Raw genomic sequence first — 7,970 nt, 5'->3', positions numbered from 1 at the left:
TATGGCAATGCTTTCTTTACATGTGGCAAAGAAATGAAGTCCCAAGTCTTATTCTTCATGAGTGAACCCATCACACTGATTGCATAGCATACTGCCACTTGCGATGATCCTCGCGCATCATAGTCTCTCTAAGGCAAGAAGGCTTTTCGAAATCATTAAGCATCACATAGTCAGCCCTGGGAACAAATCTATCAGGCAATCTGACATTCTAGTTGATCTTCTCAAGGGCATTTCAGCTTGTTGTCCTGCCTGCATTTCAGCCAAATTTGGCTCATCATTTCCAACAATAGATGATCCATGATATGCCCTTGATTGTGTACCTATGGGAGTACCTAGTGGCACCATTTTCTACACATTCGGTGCATGGACAACTTGCTGCCTATCAACATATGTAGGTTGATTCACATCCTGGAAAGGGATTCTCCTCATTTCCACATCCCTCATGAGTGTCTTATGCATCTTCTTCTAAATGAAGACCACATCATGGCTTCATTCAATCTTCTTTGCTTCTGGATCCTAAAGATGATAGCCCATCTCTCCACTGTCATCATAACCAAGAAAGATGGATTTCCTAAACTTAGGGTCTAGCTTCTTCCGAAGCTCTTTTGAAACATGTGCATATGCCTCACACCCAAATATACGCAAATGAGTGTAAGAGGGCTTCTTTCCACTCCATGCCTCTTCGAGAACACCCTCGGGGGTTTCACCTTGTGTAAGCCATGTGTACAATGTGCATTTAAAGGGCATTTAAAAAAACCCTTTATAATCCCTTTTACCCTATTTTATATACCCCTACTATGAATGTTTTGGTCAATAATTATATCCCTTCAATAAATGTGAAATTTGAAAAGCCTACAATTTTTGCACTCCTCCTGTTCATTTCAGTGTAAGTTGAAGCAAATGCTACCCATGATTAGAAATGTTGGCAACAACATAAACTGCTTTATTTTTTACGTCATGAGTATGCACCCCATAACACACACTGATGCCCAATAGAATGTACTTCCAATTCTATATCTATGCAATGCCCAATATCTGAAGTACTTTCTCCCCCATTTTTATTTTTGTTTCCCTTGCATGCTTCCAAATTTCAATCACTAGGTTCTAGTGTTTTGCATGCAATAACTTACAATGGACCATGGATAAAATGATGCAAACACCTAAGAAGATGGCCCAAACAATTTATTTGATCTAGTGAGAGTGTTTATACCCAATGTGATGTATGTACTAGCATTATGTTGTTTATGTGACAATTTTTCTATTATGTGCATAGTTTGTTAGTGGGACTCTAGCACACAACCAAGGGTCACACGCTCAAGAAAAAGGCACCAAACAACTCATAAAAATTATTGAAGCACCTTGGCATGAAAAGCACCAAAAGACAAGCTATAATTGGAACAAAAGTATAATTGTGTTAAACTGAAAATAGCGACAAATTACAACCAGAATTTGTCATCAAGATTACATCCAAAGCCTCCTTTACACGTGACAAATTTTAGCTAAAGATAGTTGGATTGAAGACTACTATAGGCTAGAGTGCTACTGGACGCAAACCAAGTCAAGAGACTAGAGTGCTCCTGAGGCTAGATTGCTTAAGATTACATACAATAAGAGGACGTCATTCTTGTGTTCAATCTACCAGGAGAATCGTAGACCATGTCAAGAGACTAGAGTGTTCCACAGGCTAGATTACACAAATCACATATCATGAGAGACTCAATCCTCGTGAACATTCTTCTTACGAATCGCAGACCATATCAAGAGATTAGAGTGCTCTTGAGGATAGATTCCTTAAAGAGGATAGAGTAAATGCATTTTTGAGTGTGCGCATTCTGCGAAGGGAATTGTAGACCATGTCAAGAGACTAGAGAATGCTTGAGGCTAGATTGCTTAGATTACATACTATAAGAGGACTTCATCTTGTGTGCATTTTGCTAAGTGGCTAAACTGCTCGTAAGGCTAGATTGCGCTGTCGATTGCCACGTGGCACATGCGCATGTGACTGTTCCATGATGCCTCTACCACGTACGTCGATGCACCGCGCTGCCTAACCGGGCAATCAAACGACGACACGTACACACCCCGCCACGGTATGCGCCGCCTCCCCGCTGCCGTCAACGGCCAGTAATCGGCGCCGATAGTCGATTTCCGGGGCAACTGTCGTCGGTTTCCTCCGTACACGAGTCGATTGTATAAACACATGCAGTATTCCTTAGGGAATGGGCGAAGCTCAGAGCCCTCACTATGCAAGCTCGCTATCACCTCATCTGTATCTTCTGTGGCCACCAGTCTTGCAAACGGAAATTCGAAGTTTCAAGTTAACCCAATAATTCTGCACTCTCTGGTTTTGTAATGAAGCTTGACCGACCTCAGATTCAGTCTCCAGCACCAGACATGGGTTTAGCTCTGTTCTGCTTGCGGATAAGCAGCCCAGATTACGTACACAGCGGTTGTTGTGGCAGGAGTGCCTCACAGATCCCTCTCGATGGTGGGCCAACAAAAGAACAAAGTAAGCGTTAGAAATGTTGGTCTGTCAGATGTAAAGGTCAAAAGCAATCGCTGCGGCTGATGCAACCAAGGTTGGGTTAGAGACATGCTTTAGAAAAGGGAGGCTTGGAAGCTAGGGAATGATCCGCATGCAAAACAAGAACAGGTATGCTCATACATCACACTAGACTTGGAGAACAATTTGATGCACAATCGCCCCAACAGGGCATTGGTTGGGAGATACTGAACTTAGAGGATGGCTCACATACAATTTTCGGTTGACAACTTTCTCTACACCTTGAAGAAGTGCCAGGTAAAGAAAAATTTAGCATATGCCAAGCGTGTGCATGAGCACATGTGCAAAAATGGTGTGGAAGCTCAGAGTGTTGTTGGGAACTACATGGTGCCAATATTTGTGGAATGTGGAAGTGTGTCTGAGGCTCAGCTGGTGTTCAACAAGCTGGTTCATCGGAATGAGCGTTCATGGACTTCTCTTATATTAGGGTATATCCAATGTGGACAAACGCAGCATGCTCTCAACCTGTACCATAAAATGCAAGAAGATTGTGTGCATCCTAGCAGTTATACGCATATGGCCCTTCTGAAAGCTTGTGCAAAGCTGAAAGATGCGGAAAGAGGTCGACAGATTCATGCTGAGATTGCACAGAAGGGATTTGAAAAGGATATTTTTGTCGGTACCACTTCGGTTGACATGTATGCCAAATGTGGCTTACTTGCAGAGGCAAGAGAAGTCTTTGATAAGCTGCCTGCTCGAAATGTTGTGTCATGGAATGCATTAATTGCAGGATATGCTGAATATGGACCTGGTCAAGAAGCGCTGAACTGTTTTCAACAGATGCAACTGGAGGGTGTCTCCCCAGATGCTGTCACGCTTGTTTGTATTTTGAAAGCTTGTGGCAGCATAGGAGCCATAAGCAAGGCACGAGAGATACATTTTGAGATTGCAGAGAAGGGTTTCGCAAGGGATGTTTTTGTTGATAGCACTTTGGTTGACGTGTATGTTAAATGTGGCTCATTAACAGATGCACGTGAAGTCTTTGACAGGCTGCCAGTTCGAAATGTCGTAACATGGAACACGCTACTTGCAGGCTACGCTGAACATGGATTTGGTCAGGAAGCACTCATTAGTTTTGACCAGATGCAACTAGAGTGTGTCTCTGCGGATGCTGTCTCATATATTTGTGTCTTGAAAGCTTGTGGCAGCTTAGGAGCCATAGGCAAGGGGCGAGAAATACATGCTGAGGCTGTACAAAAGGGATTTGAAAGAGATTATTTCGTCTGCAGCACCTTAGTTGACATGTATGCTAAGTGTGGCTCACTTTTAGAGGCACAGGAAGTCTTTGACAAGCTGCCAGTTCGAAATCTTGTTTCATGGAATGCTATAATAAAAGGATATGGCATGAACCACGAGGGTAACGTGGCTGTAAAATGTTTTGAGGACATGCAAAGTCAGGGGGTGATGCCAGATGCATTCACGTTCACAAGTCTCCTCACTGCATGCAACCACATGAACCTGGCATTCGAGGGCCAAAGATATTTCCAGATGATGAGAGAAAAATATGGCATTGCACCTACGAAATATCACTTTACTTGCATGGTTGATCTTTTAGCACAATCAGGACATTTGTATGAGGCAGAGAAATTCGTTGAAACTATGCAATGTCCTCCGTCTGAAGAAATATGGAAAGCTTTGCTCAGTGCCTGCAAAACTTATGGTGAAGCAGAACTAGGTTCGAGGTGCTTTCAGCAACTTCTTCAGCTAAATCCAGATTCTGCTGCTGCTTATTTGCTCATGGCAAACATCTATGCTAATGATGGCAGGCAGGAGGATGCATATAGAATAGAGGAGCTGAGGAAACTTGCAGGGGTAAATAAAAAGCCTGCTATTGCTTTGATCGAAGTAAACAAGAAGGTGCATGAGTTTATGGTGGGTGACGACCAAGGCAAGAAAATTTCAGAAATGCTGGAGGGCTTAGGCTCCCGTGCGAAGGGGGAAGGGCATGTGCCAAATCTAGATCTGGTTATGAGACGGAGTTCTTTTCAGGGAAAGGAAGCTGCGTTATGTGAGCATGCAGAGAGAATGGCAATAGCTTTTGGCCTTCTCAACACACCCCAAGGGCACACACTGCGCGTAACAAAAAATTTGAGGATGTGTAGTGACTGTCACAATGCAAGTAAGATCATATCCAGGATTGAAAGACGGGAGATCATCGTTCGAGACATCTGCTGTGTTCATCATTTCAAGGATGGTTTGTGTTCTTGCGGAGACATCTTGTGATGTGTTCAAACGGAGAAAACACATCTGAAGTGAACAAGCCCTTCTAACCAAAACTGGGTTTTTGGTTTGAAGGATAATAAGAACCGGGTTACCTAGGGACCATGAATTACATGAAATGAAGGGTACAAAACAGAGGCAAAATGCATAAGCAAGCAGCCAGTGGACTTAACGTCTGCAAAGCTGGAAACTGAAATTGTTGACAGGATGTATCTCTGAGCAATTGTATTGTTCACAGGTAAAAACACATGTAGTCCAAACAAGCAATGGAATTTGCAATTTGGGATGAGAAACCTAAAGCATGTCATAGGGACATTTTTCATCCAAGTATTGGATTGAGAGCCAGTCATGTATTTCACACCCTGCCCCCGCGGGGATATTTAGTGTTACTTTGAGATCAAGGGTTTGGACTAGACATTCCAAAGGCTCTATAGCTCTGAATCCACGCAGAAGGTTCAATCTTGCCTTCTTCTCTCTCTGTATCATAAAGTAGAATTTAAGAATGAAGACTTCCTCCAGTCCTTGGTTTGAAAATTACTACTGCATAGAATCTGCATAAACAACTTGTAAACATCTTAAATATTAGCTCAACTGCATAGAATCTGCATAAACAACTTTTAAATACTTAAATATTAGCTCAAGAGTGTAGCAAGTGAAAATAGTCTAAATTGCTTTTTAAAAAATAGCTACTAATTTTAAACTGATCTTAAATTCTAGAAATAGAGTATAGGACTGCTTTGCAAGTCTGATAGTGGAGCAAGTTGGCTATATTGAGCAGGGATCGGCTTCACTTTGGGGGCCAGCTAATGCATGTAGAACGTCCCTGTAGCTACCTGTTAGAAGCATGTAGAGTTTTTGGTAAGTTAGGATCTAGTCTATATGCTGGAGACTGTTGTAACTTCGAGAGACTAGAGGCAGCACAGGAAATTGGGATATGCGGGAGTGGTTTAGTGGAGCAATGATTGCATCAAGGCGGACAGACAGGAATTTCCAATCAATATTGGTAAACTTGCATATGCAGAACGGGGCATCTCTATGAGCAAATCACGAATTTGGAGAGGTGTGTTCACTCTTAATTAAATGTTTGTAGTTTGTGGAACCATTTTCCAACTCAAGTGAAGGAGCAACAAGTAAAAATTATCGGACTCTGGCTGTTCTCAACAGCATCAAGAATGTAGGGATGGAGACTTGACAAGAGCGAAAACTTTGAGCATGGATGAAGAAGTTGTGGATGAGTGCAAAGAGGGGTTGAGCCTATAGCACTGGCAGCTTTACCCAAGAGATTTTGGAATCTTTCGAACGGATGGCGGCTTATGGATGAGAACATAAGGTGTACCTTTGCTTACTAAATTATTTTTTTACAATTTTGTCTAAAGGCACTTCCTTTGTTCCTTAAAAAATGTTAATTTGTAAGATTGGATATATTCTAGATCATATGAAGTTATATACATTGACAATATGGGGCCTTTATGTTAGCTCGTTGGTAGCAGGAGGTTGTTGCATGTGTATACATTTACATGTGAATGCATGCGAGTGAAGTTGGGCTCAACAAGCTCTTGCACTCCATGCGATGATTGCGGTTACTTTACTAAAATCTATTTTCTCTAGTCTAGTTATGTTAGTTTGTTGGTAGCAAGAGGTTGTTGCATGTGCATACATTTACATGTGAATGCATGCGAGTGAGGTTGGGCTCAACAAGCTCTTGCACACCATGCGATGATTGCGGTTGCCTTATTTCTCTAGTGTAGTTGTGCAATATGAAACAAACAAAGTTGAGAAAGCAAGAGCTCATTCTATGACGTTAATCAATTGGAATTCGAGAGATAGAGGTGACTTTGGCAAAGGAGGTTGTCAAAGTGTGTATCGTACTAGCCTAGTGCACACAAGATCAGCGGAAGAACTAAGGAGGCTCAAACCACACTAAGTAAGACATGAGAGGGAGATAGCAAATCTATATCTCTTGCAAAATGGAGAGTGCCCTTTGAATAGTCAACCATGTGGGATCCTCTCATCCACATCTCTCCTTGTGGATATCCTCAATCCACATCTCCACATCATGTAGTCCACATCCTAGGGTGGCTACTTTAATTCTTTCCTTAGCACATACCTTAGCCTTTAATCTATGTGCTCATGGCACCATATCTCAACACCTCCCCTTGGTGCCATGATACTTTGGCTACTGCAAGGTGGTCAGATGTGAGTTACAAATCCATCACCTCCCCTTAGTGCATGCATTGCTACTTAAGGTGGTCAAGTGTGGTTTTTACATGTCAATACCTCCCCTGGGTGCTTTCATAGCTACTCTCAGGTGGTCAGGTTTGATTACAAAAAATATAGGCAAGGTTGGCAAGGTTTTTGCTTTTCTCAATACATGTTTTTCCTGTCATTCTGCTCATGGCTTGATGATGACCTTGTTTGCCTCTTTGTTTGGTGTAGCTACCTGCATGATGCTTTGTTCTTCCATGTGCCTTAATGCTTTCTGTGTGGATGCCATGTTTCGGGCTATGGTCATTTCATATGCTTTCGGCTTGCTTTTTACATCGATGTTTGCATTCATGCTTTGCTTTTCCAATTGTTGCAAAGGTCTTACCAATTGATTTCTTTCAATATTGGCAGTGTCTAATTGCATACAATGATTCTGATTTGACAGGCGCGTAGAGCTTGAAAAGACGATCACTTCTCCTTTTTGGAGCGTGTCTAAATTCTTCCTGCATTGGAAGTTATGCTTTGTCAAAGCTTTTGTGAAGAAGAGGGGGTCTTGATGATGTGGCACAGGGATTCACATGCTAAATTCCATACTGTGCTTAGCAAGAGGCTCTGTGTGCTTAGGTGGCACTGTGGTGACCTTTAAACCCAACTTGGTTAAACCCAAGGTTTACATAAACTTTACCATAGTTCAACTAACCCAAGTAGCTAAACCTAACCATAGTTAATTTTGACTACCTTATCTGCCACGTGGCATTTGTAGAGAACTTTAGCAAAGAAATGGAAAACTTTGAGATCTGCAGACGACGTCGACGGAGATGCTTCGTGACAGAGATGCATTGGCGAATCGGCGTTGAAGAAGTCGAGTCGTCTTTGTTGAGGATGCAGCAGAGTTGATTGGTCGAGGCGGCTGTGGCTAGTGCTGGTCTTTGGAGACTGTAGGCCGTAGAGGCATCGTCGTTGAAGATGTTGGAGGAGAAGT

General features: G+C 42.4%; 1 pseudogene; it reads left to right on the top strand.

The window, feature by feature from the left end:
• Nucleotides 1-2,184: 2,184 nt before the first annotated feature.
• On the top strand, nt 2,185-5,363 carry LOC147896176 (pentatricopeptide repeat-containing protein At1g11290, chloroplastic pseudogene; annotated as a pseudogene).
• Nucleotides 5,364-7,970: the final 2,607 nt, after the last annotated feature.

Source organism: Dipteris shenzhenensis, chromosome 12, assembly GCF_047967505.1.
Source record: "Dipteris shenzhenensis isolate YYH24624 ecotype China chromosome 12, Dip_SZ_1.0, whole genome shotgun sequence".
In the NCBI taxonomy this organism is placed as follows: domain Eukaryota; kingdom Viridiplantae; phylum Streptophyta; class Polypodiopsida; order Gleicheniales; family Dipteridaceae; genus Dipteris; species Dipteris shenzhenensis.
This window is presented reverse-complemented; position numbering and strand designations above follow the sequence as displayed.